The sequence below is a fragment of the Protopterus annectens genome, chromosome 4.part0 (genome assembly GCF_019279795.1).
Source record: "Protopterus annectens isolate FY-2018-M chromosome 4.part0, PAN1.0, whole genome shotgun sequence".
NCBI lineage: Eukaryota > Metazoa > Chordata > Ceratodontiformes > Protopteridae > Protopterus > Protopterus annectens.
In genome coordinates, this window is record NC_056733.1 from 638,911,760 (window position 1) to 638,928,295 (window position 16,536).

The 16,536-nt window shown below is 38.6% G+C and overlaps 1 protein-coding gene across 4 annotated transcripts in view; it reads right to left on the reverse strand.

Annotated features, from left to right (window-relative positions):
* Positions 1-16,536, reverse strand: part of B3GNT4 (UDP-GlcNAc:betaGal beta-1,3-N-acetylglucosaminyltransferase 4) — a 1,341,192-nt gene that overhangs the window by 645,243 nt on the left and 679,413 nt on the right. The gene's annotated exons all lie outside the window — the stretch shown is intronic.

Sequence of the window (16,536 nt, forward strand, 5' to 3'; positions counted from 1 at the left end):
GAAACTCAGAGTTTTAACATTTCTTTGATCTTGCACCTGGCCAGGAAACTACAGCAATAAAAGACATTATATATGTAAAATCTAGCCATTAACTCTGCTCTCAAAACAATAGAAGGAATTCCTCAGTCAGACATTATGTTTCTGAGCCTTGAGATCAAACAGTCATACAATGCTTGACCTCTCAGCTTTCTTCCAGCAGAGTGCACTGTGGTTACATTTTTGAAGTTCAACATTTAACACAGTTTTCTTACATTTTAAGAGGACAAGCCTGTGGATTATATTCATATTTACAATGGCATAGAATTTTCTACAAAATTCTATCTAGCTAGGCTGGCAGCCTTCACATATCTCCACACCATGTCTAGCCTCTTTTTCTAAATGACTTTAAACTATCTGCAGCAGTTCCTATATTTATAGCTTATTTGTTGTTGGAATGCAAGCTATTGGCTGACAGTTCTTAGGTGGTTTGTAAGTTTACTTTTAAAGATTTTGTGTCATCGAAAACTCTTTCTTGAGCAAACTGTGCTCTGGTGCTGCCCTTGTACATTCACTGATACATTCATCAGCTTAAAAAAGCCACCAAACCATGCAGAGGCAATTTAAAAGTATTTTTTCCATGATATCCTATTATTTATCTGGACTTTGGTATATATATTTCCATTTCCTCTATGATATCCTATTATTTATCTGGACTTTGGTGTATATATTTCCTCCATGATATCCTATTATTTATCTGGACTTTGGTGTATATATTTCCTCCATGATATCCTATTATTTATCTGGACTTTGGTGTATATATTTCCTCCATGATATCCTATTATTTATCTGGACTTTGGTGTATATATTTCCTCCATGATATCCTATTATTTATCTGGACTTTGGTGTATATATTTCCTCCATGATATCCTATTATTTATCTGGACTTTGGCGTGTATATTTCCTCCATGATATCCTATTATTTATCTGGACTTTGGCATATATATTTCCTCCATCATATCCTATTATTTATCTGGACTTTGGTATATAAATTTCCTCCATGATATCCTATTATTTATCTGGACTTTGGTGTATATATTTCCTCCATGATATCTTATTATTTATCTGGACTTTGGTGTATATATTTCCTCCATGATATCCTATTATTTATCTGGACTTTGGTGCATATATTTCCTCCATGATATCCTATTATTTATCTGGACTTTGGTGCATATATTTCCTCCATGATATCCTATTATTTATCTGGACTTTGGTATATACATTTCCTCCATGATATCCTATTATTTATCTGGACTTTGGTGTATATATTTCCTCCATGATATCCTATTATTTATCTGGACTTTGGTATATACATTTCTTCCATGATAGCCTATTATTTATCTGGACTTTGGTGTATATATTTCCTCCATGATATCCTATTATTTATCTGGACTTTGGTGTATATATTTCCTCCATGATATCTTATTATTTATCTGGACTTTGGTGTATATATTTCCTCCATGATATCCTATTATTTATCTGGACTTTGGTGCATATATTTCCTCCATGATATCATATTATTTATCTGGACTTTGGTGCATATATTTCCTCCATGATATCCTATTATTTATCTGGACTTTGGTATATACATTTCCTCCATGATATCCTATTATTTATCTGGACTTTGGTGTATATATTTCCTCCATGATATCCTATTATTTATCTGGACTTTGGTATATACATTTCTTCCATGATAGCCTATTATTTATCTGGACTTTGGTGTATATATTTCCTCCATGATATCCTATTATTTATCTGGACTTTGGTATATATATTTCCTCCATGATATCCTATTATTTATCTGGACTTTGGTGTATATATTTCCTCCATGATATCCTATTATTTATCTGGACTTTGGTGTATATATTTCCTCCATGATATCCTATTATTTATCTGGACTTTGGTATATATATTTCCTCCATGATATCATATTATTTATCTGGACTTTGGTATATGCACGCTTTGACTTACATCATCAATCTTAGCATTGTGCATTGTGATGACATGAGGTTGGAGGTGATTTCAGCTGAAGTGATGCTATTCATGATAACATCCTCGCAGGTTTTAAACATTAAAAACATAAACTCAAACAGTGAACACCTGTACACATTTAATATTTAATGAATACAGCTGTATTCATTAAATATTACCGATGCCCAGATGTCTGGTGTTTGTCTTTGTTTGTAATGTTTTATATATGCTTCCTGGTGGAACCTCTTAGCGACAATGAACAGAAGTAAAAAAAAAAAAATTTAAACAATGATGTACCCATTTCACTGCTGTTTAGTAGTATTTACTGCTTATTAGGAGAAATGGGTATGCTAGCATTATTTACATTAGGTTGTTCTGTTACTACATTGTTACTGTAGTAGGTGGAAATTAAGACTTGAAACCCCCACTCCCACCTCCCTTCCCAGACAGGATATAACTAAGTTGTACTCATCACAACCACACAGTAGGAAAGGGGACAATCATTATTTTACGTGAAAAAATAAGAAGGGAGCAGCCATTAGCCGTCAATAAACTTCTCTACAAAGGTGTAACAGAAAGCAATCACTGCTTGTTGCTTCACCACTTTGCATATGACATAGGAGTGTGGTTTCCACATTTAACCAAGATGGCGTAATTTCTGTGAAATGAAATAGTTTTTAGTCAGGGTTAGATCATGGTAGAAGGATGTAAATAATTTTAGATAGAAGTTGGGTACAGCAGAAATAGCTGAGCATTTCCATTTGGAAGCATTTTGTTATCTTGTCTGTGGTTCAATAACACTTACAAGAGTAGATATTAATAGAACAAGAAAATACTAGCTTATGTTCAACTGCTATTAGGTAAGCCAGTAGAGTGAGTGTCTCCCACATCCAGCTGGTCTTACCTTATTGCTAAACAATATCCTAAATGCACTGGTTCTGTTGTATTTTGTAATAAGTTGCCCTATCTTCAGTTGAACAGCTGTTTCCCACAACTATTTTCCATTGTCACCCTTGAGACATGTACTGCATTTCAAAATATTTCTCACTAAAACTAAGCAGATCTGTAGAAATATAGCAAGCAGCAACCCTATAACCAGTATGATAAAAGCAACCCAAAAAATAAAAAATCTTTAACATTAGATTTTGATTACATTACTTCTGCGGTGGTGCAGTGGTAGTGTTGTTGCCTCACAGCAAGATATTCTCCCGTTCGATTCTTGGCTTGGGTTGGGAGTGCCTTCTGTATGGAGTCTGCATGTCCTCCCTGCGGTCGAGTAGGCGTTTGAAAGACATGTGTTGAATGGGCGTGCCTTCGTTGAAGGTTGGGCGTCGGGCTGGCAACTCGACACCATACAAAAAAAAAAAACAACTGCCAATCATTTGCGGACCAGAGTTCTGCTGTGGCGACCCCTAACCAGGAAAAGCCGAAAGACAAACAACAACTGTTGAATAAACAGATATTTTTGCACATTACCATAGCTCAGGACTTGACTGTTGTCTCTGGGGGCTAGTAAGGTTGCAACCCATCCTGCGAAAGTACTGAATCAACATGGAAAAGCCACACACACTTCTGGCTTTTCCATGATGACTCAGTTATATCACCAACCCAGACTTGTAGGCAGAGCTGTTCCCTGTTGGGTCCAGGTGTTTAAACTCATGCAGCAAACTGGCTACAATTCATGAAAGGGATGGGGATTGGGGCAGGAAGAGCTCTACAAAGCTCATGGCTGTAGATCACTTTTTTATCAGCACTTTCACAGCCAGACAGAGAAGCTTGTTCAAAAGAATTGAGATTTGCTTTTTGATTGAGAAGCCAATAGGGAAGCCAGCCAGCCAGTCCAGGAAGTCAGCCAGCCCGGAAAGCTACTCCAGCAAGCCATCCACCTTAAAAAGGAAGGCGGCAAGGCACTTCAGCCAGCCAGCTAGACAATCCAGAAGGGCAGTCAGAAAGCTAGCTAGCTAGCCAGCTCAGAAGGAAAGCCAGCAAGCAAGCAATCCAGCCAGCCCAGAAGGGAAACCAGCAAGCTAGCCCAGCCAGCCCAGAAGGGAAGCCATCCAGGAAGCCAGTCCAGTAAAGACTGTGATTGTAGTGATAAGTACAAGTAGTTTTATGGTTCTAACTTTTTAAAAAGTGGGAATATTGTGTTTTATTTTCATTTTTACTTTTTTAATATTTAGAGGTAAATGGGATACATTGTATAGTATTTGAATCTGGTTGTTTTGGGATTTGCATAAAAAGTGTACATATAATTCTATTTATTTTTTGGGGGTATGCACTGTACCTTTTTATTTGAAACTATTGTGGTTCTCAGATGATTTGCAAGCAGTAGTTCTTAAAGATGCAGAAGTGTGTATATAACTTTTTTTTTTATTTCTGGTGGGGCAATGTTGAGGGATAAATCTAGTTTATTTGGTATATTACTAATAGATGTTGTGTTGGCTGCTTCAGGATAGTTTGCTTTTACAAATGGAAATGTTTCAAGATAGTTTGTATTTTTTGGATGGAAATGTATTTTATTAATTGTTAATGCTGTCTTCAAGAAGTTAAGATGTACTGCATTGAGTACTTTTATAATGGCTCTTTAGTGATGACTTGCAAGCAGTACTTTTAAAACTGAAAATGTGTGTATAACTTTATTTTGGGGGGCATGTTCAGAGGTAAAAGTAGTGCATTTGGTATTTTTCTAATAGATGTTACTGTGGTTGTCTGAGGATAGTTTGCTTTTTCAAGTGGAATTATTTCTGGATAGTTTGCCTTCACAGGTGGAGCTGTGTGTGTACTTCATTCACTCATTTGTTTGTTTTTTAATGCCGTCTTCAAAAATGAACTATAGTGGTTGGATATAGTGGTAATACATTGCATTGTAGCTGTGTTGGTGTCTAGCTTATCTTTTTCTTTGTTGTGCAGGTTATATCATTATTATAATGTGGATGTACTGTGGGCACAAAGCTGAATATGTAGCTATTTTGTTTTAATATTTTAATGGTTAAAACGCTCCATCTGTTAATGACTTGTAAGGGAGCTTTTTATTTTCTCTAGTTAGATATTTTTACTGCTGCAGGGGCATGCGGCTGGTATCACCATACCTGTCAACTGTTCTGATTTTTGTAGACTGTCCATATTTTGCCTCAGTTTGTGGTCTGTTCCACATAAACTTAAACTGTTTTTTTCTGCCAAATCATTTGGGTTTGAAGTCACTAATGACAGACATGAGTTTCAGACTTCATATCTTTCAGAAAATACATGCTAATGCAAAACCTGTTCTAATAACTTTCTAAGTTTAGAATTGCAATAATTAATATGTGTCCCTGATTTTGGGAATTTGTCCTGCAATTATTTTTAGTACTGTACAGATTTCTTGCTGTAAGAGGTTGAGAGGTATGGCCACTAGTTGTGTTAATGTCAAGGTTTTAATGGTTGTATGTCTTTCCCCCAATACTTAGCTGTGGGATCTATTATGCCATTGCGTCATTAACCATTCTTCCTTTTTAAATGGTTTGTAATGTTAACATTTTCCTTCTTTTCCTTTGCTCAGGTCTTCAGTAGATCTATATCATAGATCAGGTAGAATTACTTTTCAATTTGTTTCAGATGCAAGTGTTTTTTATGCCAATTTTGAAAGGCTGTATTTTTCAAACAAGTTCTTTCAAATATCTGTGCTTTTTCCTACTAGTTCTTTCAAATGCCAGTGTTTCATGTCAGTTTCAGATGGCATGTTCACGTCAGTGTTTTTTCAAGCAACCTTTTTCGAATGCCAGTATTTTTCAAATGCCAGTATTTTTCAAGCTAGTTCCTTCAAATGTCAGTTTTGCTATGTTACTGCAGCCTAACATGGTTCTGCAAAATGTCTTGCATATCAGGTAAATACATGCCCAAGGATGAAGACAGAAGCAGCTTCCTCATAGTCTACCGCCACTAAGAGAATGTGTAAGTGGCAGGATGTTTCGAAAATGAAATTCGACTAGATCCAGAAATACAATGACCTGAAAGCATTCTGCAAGTACTGCAAAAAGGAATTCCTAGACACCTATGAGGGAAGAAATGATGTCACATGACATGAGGCAACTGACCAACATAAGACAGCTATTCTACAAGCAAAATGAAGTTACTTGATGAAGAAGTGGGCAAGGAACACAAATCTTGAAGGATCAGAATGTCTTAAGATCATTGTAGCAGAAGTTTATGATGTATTACATGCAGTTAAGCATGATATCTCCCATAACAGTTTGGACTTTGCAGTAAAAATGGCCAGCCAGTTGTACAGTGACTCAGACCTTGCCAAGAAACTATCTTGTAGAAGCACCAAGGCTAGAAGTCATTGCTGAAAATATTTTAGAACTGCACTCATTGGAATGCCTCCTGCTTGACCTGCAAAAATCAGGCACTTCATCTGCCATATCATTGGATGCTTCCAATAAAGGAAACATAAAGTTATTTACACTTGTTGCATGGTACTTTTCCAAAGAAGAAGGGATGGTGAATGATCTGTTGGACATCTATGATGACCCTGATGAATCAATCCAGACCATATCACAACAAATGTTGAACATTATGGAAAAGCACTTCTTGCCCTGGAGCAGCATTTCAGCATATGGGACTGATAATGCCAGTGTCAACTATGGAAAGACATCTGAGGCATATGTCAGATTTAAAGAAAAGTACCCATCACTCTAGAAGGCTAACTGTGGTGCCCACATAATTCATAATGCAACCAAAATAGCTGCAGCACAGCTACTTTATGATGTGGAAATCTTTATGATAAAACTTTTCGGCCACTTCTCAGGTTCTGCCACAAGGACCAGAGACTTGAGACACTTCTTTGAATTCTGTGGCACGGAATTTGAGAATCTCCTAAGGCACGTGGCAACAAGGTGGCTGTCACTCCTGCCAGCCACTGAGAAGAATAGTAAAGAAAATCTCCAGTGCACCAGTTATATTTCCTCTCCCAGGGAGAAGAAGAGACCCGTGGCAGATATGGCAGTACTTTTCAGATAATGAGCATGACAACACTGCATTGTCTACACTGCCCTAGTACTATTTGAACTTTCTTAGTTTTTGTTCTTATTGACTTCCTTCCTCTAATGGGAACTTTAGCCATCCTAAGCCAATTAACTACTTATCAATCATACCCTATGTACACTCAAACCAAGTCATCCACAAAAAACTACTTCCCCCCTGTTCACAGATGCAACGCCTAATCTGGCCATCACTCCTCAAAAAACATACATTACTAACCTGCACCAAATACAAAACCCCACACTCCTGTGCCAAAAAGTACCAAAACTACTTCATAACCTCAAAAACTCCTCCACCCACTCCAATAAAGTAATATAGAGTGGAGATGTACATCCTAACCCTTGCCCAACTAAACAAACTCAACCCACCCAAAGCCCCTGCAAAAAAACTTCCCTCCTCAACAATCCCGTTTCTTCCTCCAGCCTACAAATATATAATCTCAATGCCTCCATCTGCAATAAGATATCAAACTTTCATGCAAGGATTCCATCAACCATGCATCATAGTTATCACTGAAACCTGGTTAAGATCTCAAATTAAGGATGAAGAAATCATTCCTTCCAGTTACACCATCATTAGGAAAGACTGAATAGGTAAATGAGCTGGGGACATGGCTATCATCTTTCAAGCCATCTTCAAATCCATATCCACCTCCCCACTATTCCTCAATACAGCAGTAAAGAAATAATAATAGCCAAACTCCACCTAAATAATCAGAAATTCATAATCCTTATAGCCGCCTACATCCCCCTCCCACAAAAATGCTAAGACTACCGAAAATACACTTAGCTATTTATTTTCAACTTTCAGTGAAGAAACGATCCTTCTTGGCAACCTTGACACATATTGCACCTCTAACAAACCTAATTCTACTCCCCATAAAATTTACCTCTATCATTTTGCTCATCTGTTCCAACAACCAACCCGATTTGATAAAGTATCCAAAATACAATCCATAGTAGACTACATACTCTCAATAAACCCTGAAAAATAAAGGTAGTCAGCACCCTCCCAGACTCTCTCAGTGATCACCACCCCACCTACATCAACAGAGAATACCACAAACCCCTCAAACCCCTATACTTTAACTCTGTGAGAAACAACCAATTTTGATAAATCTGTATTTAATGACATACTTAAACAATGTGACCAGGAACCCATCAAATATCTGCCTTGAGATGAAACTGTCTGTCACCTCAATAACTCTTTCTTACCCATTCTAAACCAGCAAGCCCCATTGAGACATAAAGGAATGAAAATAAAATTTGTCCTATGATTTTACCATCAAGCTAAATAACTCATGAGAGACAGAAACAACACCTGGAAACAATGGCACAAAACTAGGACCCAGTCCTAGCTAGATACTTATCACTGTCTCAGACACTCACAAAGGCACATGTTTGTTATGATATAAAGAATTCGTTCTCCACAAACCAGACCATACATACAAAAAAACCCCAAAAGATTTCAGCAAAATTCAGACAACCTCTTAAAAAGATGCAGAAAACCCACCCCAAATCCTTTCCCATCTGAAACCAGCAGGGACATTGCAGACAAATTCAACAGACACTTCATATCCAGTACTGTTCTTAACTCAAACAATAATAACCTAAGCCCCCCAACTAAACCCCCAATCATACCTCCACACTCCATCTCAACCTAAAAAACATCCAGACAGATTCCATCAAAAAATAAATTAAAAAACTGAAACCCAAAACAGTAGTTCCTGACAACCTGCTATATGAATACCACAGTATAGCCTCTGCCACCATTTGCTACCCTGTATCTACCCTAATTAATAGGTCCACTACAGGAAATTTCATCCCTTCCCTGTGGAAAACTTCCTTCATAATCAAATTACACAAAAGTAGCACATGCACCGAACTGTTAAACTATCGCCCTATAGCAATCTTTCCTCCCCTCTCCAAAGTACTTGAAAAATTCATACAGCAACAACTTCTAGACTTTCTACCTGATAACCAATTACTTTCTCTACCCAGCATGGCTTTGTATCGCATCACAGTACCAAAACTGCCCTACTACATTTCCTACACACCATTAAGGCCTCACAACTCCCCCAATTAGCTGGTTCACCAGCTACCTAACAACCACACCACATACCTCTCAGCTGGCCAGATTTTCACAGAATGTCCAGATTGTTGCCTCATATTTTTGGTATGTTCCTCATAAAATATGTAATTTTCTGGCAAATCACTGGGGATTTAAGTCACTAAATATTGACATACATTTGAGTTTCAGACTTTATATTCTTCAAAAATATATGCTAACACTTCTTCTTCCGGCTTTTCCCAGTTAGGGGTCACCACAGTGGATCATCTGTCCACTCATGATTGGCAGTGGAGTTTTACAGTGTCCAGTTGCCAGCCCGGTGCCCAACCTTCCACGGAAGGCACAGACACACACACACACACACACACACACACACACACACACACACACACACACACACACACACACACACACACACACCTAGGGCCAATTTAGAGTGTCCAATCCACCTACAGCATGTCTTTGGGATGTGGAAGGAAACTGTAGCACCCAGGGGAAACCCACATGACCACAGGAAGGACATACAGACTCCGCACAGAAGGCATCCCAGCCGAGGATCGAACTGGAGAACTTCTTGGTGTGAGGCAGCAACGCTAACCACTGCACCACCGCGGCCACCCTTAAAAATATATATATCTAACTCAAATCCTGTTTTTCCAGCAACTTTCTAAATTTATAACAGCAGTATTTAAAATGTGTCTCTAGTTTTTGGCCTTTGTCTCTCCACTATTTTAGTCTTTGTCCAGATTTCTTGTGCTAAAAGGTTGAGAGATATGTTGTACCCAGTCTGTAAAATGGAATGACTCTCACTTCACCTTCCGTCCAATCACTACAGGAGTCACCCAAGGCTCCATACTTGGGCCAATACTTTTCAATATCTTCATTAATTACATACACAAGGAATCAATACTTACCACCATAATATAATATGCTGATGACTCAACTTTAGTTTGCTAAGCCCCAGATCTTTTCAACTTAGAAACCATCACACAGGAAGCTTTCACACCTTTATAAATAACTGGATAAATAAATCTCAGTTGCTCTTAAACCCAGACAAAACCAAACAAATCCTCTTGCAGTCAAAAAGGCATACTGCAGACTAGGGTCTGTTTACAGAGCAAAGCACCTGCTAAGTGATCATAGTAATAAAATTGCTACCACCTCCCTTCTCTTTCCTACCCTCCTATATGCCTCGGCAATATTGATAAATCTCAGCTCTTCCACCAAACACAAACTCAAAAACACCTACAACAAAATTAGAAAATTCACCCGCAGCTTCCCAAACTACTCTCACCACTGTACAACACTCAATATCCTTAACTGGCTTGAACTTTATCAGCAACATTACCCTCTCCCAGCTGCGCACAGCACACAAAATACTTTATCACCCACTTAAAATACCCTCTCTGTCAAATCTCATCCAATGGCATGTACCATACAGAACCCCACGATTGTAAAACTTAAACTGTTGCCAATAAATCAAATGATCATTACAAGGCCTTGCTATTCTCTGTCACCATCTCTGATTCATGGAACAAACTTCCAAACCATATCAGCCTTTTAAATAACCTGCAACAATTCAAATCCACCCTAAAATATCACATGGAAATGAATAAACTATACAGCTGTATCACACCTATAACTTGAAGAATGCAATTCTAACTCTGTCCTCTATGGATACTATACAACTGTATTAATATAGTATGTTTGAATTTACTCACAAAATCTTGAAAACATGTATTTTCTTAATCTTATATGCTTTGCAAATAATGTTTGTTGACCATTTGCTTTGAAATATTTTGTAAATAATGTTTGACTGTTTTTCTTTGGAATTGTTGAAAATCTATATTTTTGTTTTGAAGCTTTTGGTCTCCATTGAAAATGGATATTTCAGTTCCCAGATGGACTTTCCAGATAAGCAAAAGAAAATAAAGAAATAAGATATATATATATAATTTCATTCCATATCCTCTGTACTCTTATTGTTTGTGTTTCTGAAAGCTGTGTGAAGCACTCTTTGAGGTCAAGTAACAAAACCAAGCATTTTAGGAGTATGTACATGCACAAGGCATTTCTGAGTGTGTGTGTGTTTGTGACTGAGGGGGACTGTGGTCCCAAACAAAATAAAAAATAAATAATCATGCACATTGCTGTAATATGCAACAATTACATACGTGACTTAAAAGTAAATCCTATTTATAGTCCTTTTCCATAATTCCATTTGTGACGACCATGTCCTGGCCCAGTAATCAAGGAGCCTCAATCCTCACCACTAACACCAGGGAGGTCGTCTCCTAGAAGAGAAAAGGATAACTAAAACACACAGTAAAGTACAATTTCCCTTAAGTGCACACAGAGATTACAGTCAGTTTGGGGCTGGTTTGTGTAGAGATAAGCTCTAGAGTACATTGCATATTTACAGAGGTTATTGTAATAGGCCACTCTAAAGTAAGCCTTGACTGTTAGTCATACTACCATTGGATATTAATATTGCACAGTAATAATTGGACACCCTTTTAAGGGCCTTTTAGTAGCTGATATTATTAACTGGGTGGTGGCAGTAATTACTACTGTATAGTCTGGGTAAAGGGGCACAGTTGGAGAATCTGTGTCAGCCTTTCCCAGGAGTGTCTGTGAAGTTGTATAAATACTTAACTCAAAGTGTGTGTGTGTTGTGTCAGCTACTTGGCAGGGACATGAAGCACTGGTTGGACAGAGACAGTACTGGAGGTTTTAGCTTGCCAAGTTAGGCTGAGACCTGGACCCTACAGCTGTGCCAGTGGGGAGTCTTATTGGGGACCTGGTGAGCAAGGGAGCAACCAGCCCCAGACTGACTGGTGATCTCTGTGTGCACATAAGGGAAATTGTACTTTACTATATGTATTAATTATCCTTTCCTCTTCTCGGAAACGACCTCCCTGGTGTTAGTGGTGAGGATTGAGGCTCCTTGATTGCTGGGCCAGGGCACTGTCGTCACACCATTTTATAGTTAAAAACGCATCCCTAATGCCAGTATTACTAACAGCATATTTTTAGATAATATACAGTATATAGAAATGTATACTTTGCCTGTTTTTTTCTGTGTATGTAATTGCTTAACTGCATATCTAAATAATGAAAAGTTATTACTGATGTTCATACCTCTCAAATGTCCAGATTTCCTCAGAATGCCCAGATTTTTGCTCTTATTTTTGGTCTGTTTCTCATAACATTTGTAGTTTTTTGGCAAATCATTGAAGTCTGAAGTCACTATGCAGTGACTGTGTAGTGACTGAGATATGGTTTAAAATAGGGAAGATCACTCTGGCTGTGCAGGGCGGTGGTGGTACTGCGGTAGTGTTGTCACCTCACAGTAAGACGCTGTCCGGTTCGATTCTCAGCTAGAGCGTCTTCTGCATGGAGACATGTGTGAATGGGCGTACCTTCGTTGAAGGTTGTGCATCAGGCCTGGCAAGCCGGTATGTAAAGATCAACTGCCAATCATTAGCGGACCAAAGTTCCGCTGTGGCGACCCCTAACCGGGAAAAGCCGAAAGACACAAACTCTGGCTGTGCAGGAATATAATACCTTCCACACATTTAGCCCAGCTACTGCACAAGAGGGGAGAAAAGATATGAGATATAATTATCAACCATACAATGGGTAAGTCCAATCTATAGCCAAATGGGTAGGTCATTTTGACCATAAAACATAAAAAAGGAAATTGGCTAGGCTAAAAATGGCCTGCAAGGGCCGCTAGCCTAGCACTTACCTATGAACCTGTGAACTAAATAATGACAGACATATGAGTTTCAAACTTAATGTTCTTCAGAAAATGCATGTTAACACAAAACCTGCTAGTCTAGCAACTTTCTATGTTTATAAAATCAATATTTAAAATCCGTCTCTATTTTTGTTCCCCCTCCCCATTATTCATGGCTTTGTCAAAGTTTCTTGCACCAAGAGGTTGAGAGGTATGCTGATGTCTGTTTTTAATTCTTTGTATGTAAACCCTCAGCATGGTGCTTACACTTGGAAAATGGCAACAAGATACAATTATGCATTTTCCTGACATCAAAAAAAGTTTATAACGACCTTGTTATGTACCCTTCAAGCTTCTATGACCATGGAACAAAGAAGGAACCATTTGACAACTGTGAAAACTGTAATGCACTTTGTGTGCCACATGGAAAGCTATCAGAGTTACACTTTTTCTGGCAACTGTCTGTGTGGCAGTGCTTAGTGTGTTGCATGTTACAAAGCTTAAAACACTTACTTCACATTCTCCTTTTTTGTCCGTTTAACTGGTAATACACCAATATAACTAAAGATTCAAGAATTATAATTGGTTTCTTTAATCATGGCCAATAAATATAGTGCATAGAGTGCCACATTTAATGTACAAATTCAAGGAAAACACATACAGTACTTTTCTGACATTAGAAAGGCACTTAAAAGCATCTGTCATTGATGTTAAAATTTAGTCCCGCTCTACATCATTCACAGCTTTCAGCCACTACAGAAGAGCAATGAGAAATGCAACACGTTTTAAAACCTGTTAAACACTGCATTATCTTTTTTGTGGAAGACAGGCTCAATGAATTATATAAATTTGTCTCTGTTCTTCTGACCACTTCTGTGATGGCTGCTCTCTGTGTAGCAGACTGGCAGCATAATATATTTGGCATTCTTCCACGTTTTTCTCAAACTCTATGAACTATAAAGAATTATGGTCAGGCCTCTCTGATCACACTTCAGCTTATAATATGTTCTTGACATGAATGTCAAGTTCCTCCTCTCAGGCTTCAGTCTTGAGGTGAATTTATTGACTTCCATGCCTCAAACACATACCTATAAGCATTTATGTCACCCTGTATGTACCATGAAACGCATAGCGCATACTTAAACATACTGGAGACACAATCCAATCTAATACCTTACTAATGGGGACTTTACTTAGCTCACTATAGACCAGGATTTTTACATGGCCCCAAATCTGCAGGCATAGAGATTCATAGATTTCATAAATACAATCACCCTTAACCAGTTAGTGCATATGTCCACTAAAGGTTCCAACATATTGGACCTCATCCTTACAAATATGGAAGAATGCTGCACCACCCCTATGTCATATCCTTTCTGGTAAGGTCTGACCACAAAAGTTGTCTCCTTCAAAATCAAAATCAGCACAGTAACCACAGTAAACCCAGGAAAAAGTTAGGAATTAACTACATTTTACTAAGCGATAATTTGTCAAAATTCAATGACCCTTCAAACCCAGGGAACACAGCAACCAATGTAGAATTGTTCACAAAAACTCTGTACCAACATGTAAATGGCACCATACTGGCTACTGTACCTACCAGAAGTAAACCCAAAACTAACTCCAAAAACAAAGTGCCCTTGTGGCATCCTGGATTTAACAAGTTATATAACAAAAGGAAAAGAAATCATGGCTAAAATCAGGAAGTGAAATCCTCATAAAGATAACGACTCTCACATCAAAGTAAACAAGTAGCAGAGAGGGCTAATTAAATCCAATAAAGCCAATTTTGAGATCAAGATAGCCTCCAGGGAAAAGACAAATATAAGGCCTTCTTCATCTATGTCTGAAGCTTCAAAGGCAGCGCACTGCAGTGTGCTGAGCTGGTAGTTAATGGTGCCACATTCACTGAGCTGAACAATATATCAAATCTGCTGGCTGATAAATTCAGTTCCATCTTTACCACCCACTCATCCCCAGTCACCTCCCAAGAAATGCCTTCAAATATAACCCCTCCAATTATAAATTTAGAGCATCTCCTGGCTGCATTCGCTAAGGCCAAAAACCCAGCCTGAATGGGCCCCGATAATATCCTGGGATGCCTCCCGAATAGTCTAAATATGACCTATCAGGGTCACTGGAGTTACTATTTAACTATAGTCTTAAAACAGACTTCGTGCCATGAAAATGTAGGACCGATTTGGTCATACCTCTTCATAAGGTTGGACCATGAACAGATCCCAGAAACTGCAGACCCATTAGTCTCACTATTCTTATATGCAAAGCCATGGAAAGAATTACCATGGAAATGATCAGCAAAGACATAGGAGACCTCCAGCCACTGTATCCATCCCAGTTTGGCCTCCTCAAAGGAAGGTCATGCCTATTGATCCTGGTGGACTTCTTTGAGAAGGTGACCAAGGCTGTGGATGTGGGTAAAACAATGCATACTGGCTAAGGCATTTGATATAATGCCACACTCGGGCATTGTTAACAGACTTTCAGAATTAGGCACAAACCCCTATATAACATGCTGGATAGCCTGCTGGCTCACAGATAGGAAACAGGAAGTTAGGATTAGTAAGACCACCTCCTCAAAGAAGCCAGCCATCAGTGGTGTCCCTCAAGTCTCTGTGCAAGGCCCACTCCTCTTTGGCATGTACTCCTCAGAAGTCAAGGTCAATGTCAAAGGTGGCTTGCCAAGTTTGCAGATGATTGCAACTGGGAGTAGTCATAGAATCCCCCCAAGATGCTAGCATTTTACAAGAGTGTCCAACACAGACAAATGATTTGTGCCAAAGACAGTGCTTAAACGTCAGTGCCAAGAAATGCATTATAGTACCTTTTGGGAAGTCTGACACTCCAGGAAACCATGTCATCAATAAAACACCCCTAAGTTGACTCACTAGTCAGGGATCAGGGAACACATGCAGAGAGTAACCTGGCGTTTAACCAACATGTATAAAAGGTGGTAAGGAAATCCTTCTATTTTGTTCAACCTACAAGATGAGGCATGGCATCTAGGTCCAGGGAAGTTATTGTATCACTATACTTGGCCCTCATCAGACACATCATTGAGTATACTGGCTGCCCCCTTCAGTATGCACATGACCAGAGACATGCAGCGACTGGAAAGGTGGGTTCCTTAGAAAAAGAATACAGGGCATAAATACAGTATCATATGCAGATCACCTAAAAGCCCTATCTCTATACTCAGTCTCACACAGACTACAGAGAGGTGATCTATGACTGGCATACAAGGCTCTGATGAACCTTTTGCATATCCACAAAACAAACAACATCAGAACTACTAGAGCTAAATACCTACATTTTGCTTGCAACGTAAATAGAACATGTTAGACAGATACATATCTCAGAGAATGCTCTTTCTCTGGAGCAGACTCTCCATCCATGTGAAACAAAGTCCCTCACTAACCCTATTTAAGCATAACTTGGAGCATTGGATGGGAAATTGAAAATTCACCCCTGGTCTGGTGCCCACATATCTGATGGACAGAGGCAATCGGGTAAATCATGTCATAAACAAAAATTACCCCCTATATAAACGTCTAAAACATATAAATTGTGGGACACATTTGGGTTGCATGGCTAGGCTTATAAAGGCCCTAGTGGACATCAAGCTAGCATACATGTATGGTTCATAGGTGTATAAAAGGGTGACAATCTCTAGGGCCTTT